Genomic DNA, 2,287 nt, shown 5'->3' with positions numbered 1-2,287 from the left:
GGCCCCGAGGGGTGAAGTTACGGCACTGGAGACGGGTGTCTGGAGGAGTTCTGAAAGCCGCACTATACTTTGGACATAAGGCAAACATAAACAATAAAACTGAAACAGTTAAGAGGCTCTGCCCTTGCTTAATTCCAGTATTTTAAAAAAAAGACGGATAGCAGAAATACAAAAATTTTGAATCAAGAAATCATTAAGTGCGACTTCTTACTTATGTTTTAATTTAAAATAATAGCTTTTAAAATTCGATTTTATTTTTTCATATGTCTTCAGATCTATTGATGAATGAAAATTTTCGAAATCTTGACTTGATAAATTTTAATATCGTAGCAAAAAATTAATGAAAATATTAGTGTATGAATTACGACTGTTATCTATAATCGCTGTTTGTTATTTTTAATAATCGGATTAATCAAGGGAAATGAGTTCCATTGCCCAGCTAATGTTTTTTAAAGTTTAAGTGTTACCGCCTGGTGCACATTTGCCCTTTATTCTCTATACTGATTTTTTGAAGGATTAATGCCACTACCCGGTATACCCTAGCTTGATGTTCTTAAAAGTTGAGTGTCACTACTCTGTTTACTGAATACACTGGTGTTTATTTATATTAAGTGCCACTGCCCGGTAAAGCCCCGTACTGATGTTTATTTAGGTTAAGTGCAACTGCCCGGTGTATCCTGCACTGATGCGTCTTTTCTTAAGTTAAGTGCTTTAAAAAAAATCAAAAAATGTAAAAAGTATAATAAAAGAATTAAAACTTTCTAGCACAAAGTATTCATACAACAAATTAACAACGCATACAAAGAGCGGGAGTCTTCTTCCAAAGTATATCTATCAGAAACTAACATTGTTTATTTGTTGTGCGGGGAATTACTATTATGCATGAGTATAAAAAATCTCTAGCCAAATGCGTTCAAAATTATTAAACTGAATCAAATTTAATGGTAATTGTTAATAATAAGCTGTAAATGTGATGAATTCTGATAAATTATTCATTTTTACAGATTTATTTGGTTGTTATTAATAATAACTGGTGATTATTAATAATAACTAATTAATTACATTAACAAAAATATTTTTTTTTGTTGCCTCACTGATAATTTACATTCACCGTAGCATAGATAATATCTTTTACTGTTTTGCCTCGTAGATTGATTGCAGTCACTGTAAAATAGATAACTAGTGGAAAAAAATTGCTACGCAATCCTATGTGGTTCGCTTCGCAAACCAAGCTCGCTTCGCTCGCTACTAACTTAGGTACATTGCAAATGCACACAATTCTAAGAATTCAAAACAATCATTCAAATCCATATAAAAACATTTAAAAAAAATTTTTTTTTAGTAAATACTAAGTCATTAAACGTAAGAGAATTATATATATTAGATATCTTATCTTGTTTTACCTACTTGTAGTTCAGGTAGTACATTCATTGTACATTCATTGTAATATAGATCATGTCTTTTACCATTTTGTCTTAGGGTGATCAGGGAGAACCATGGGCTTCCTGGATCTGTAGTTCAAGCTGGAGACCCTGTAAGTTACATTACTCTGGGGAAAAAATTTAAGTTGTTAGAAAGGAATTTTATTTCAAATTATATGCTAAAAATATTAAATAACTTAGTTAACAAACAAAGATTCGCTAAATTAGTCAAATATGGAATATTTACAGATGCTTGTTTGAGGAGATATTGTGGAAAAAAAAGAGCAAGCTCTACAAATTTGAAATATTTTTTTAACGATTTAAATATATTTTTAGATATGTTTGGAACTAAATTATTTTTCATGGATTTCAAATTATGAATTAATAACAAAAAAACAACAACATTAAAAGAGCACAAAAGACAGCTGCTTTAAAAATTGTCTCAATTATTTAATTTGTAACCAATTTTATTCAGGGAGAAAAAAGCAGAATATCCTTATAAAAATAAAATTAATACTAGAAGGCTCCACCCCCTGCTCGCTAACGCTCTCCAACCCCCGAGAATTGCTACGCAATCCTCTGTGGTTCACACCGTGAACCACGGCTCGCTGCACTCGCTTGCCAATGAACACAATGTTCTAGCAAAAAGACATAATATATTATCATCAAAGACATAGTATTTTATCATCAAAGACATAGTATTGTACTTATGTAGAAGAATTCTACCAATGTTCTTATTGGCTTTTAAAAAAGTATATTAGCTATTTAGATTGTACATGGTGAAAAAATCAAAACATTAGCTAAATAAGAAACATATTAGCAAAATAAATTATCAAATATTGCTTCACTAATATTCTGCATTTTAA

The sequence above is a fragment of the Parasteatoda tepidariorum genome, chromosome 7, assembly GCF_043381705.1.
Source record: "Parasteatoda tepidariorum isolate YZ-2023 chromosome 7, CAS_Ptep_4.0, whole genome shotgun sequence".
NCBI classification, from domain to species: Eukaryota; Metazoa; Arthropoda; class Arachnida; order Araneae; family Theridiidae; genus Parasteatoda; species Parasteatoda tepidariorum.
The sequence above is the reverse complement of the archived record's forward strand: the minus strand, read 5'-3'. Positions refer to the sequence as shown.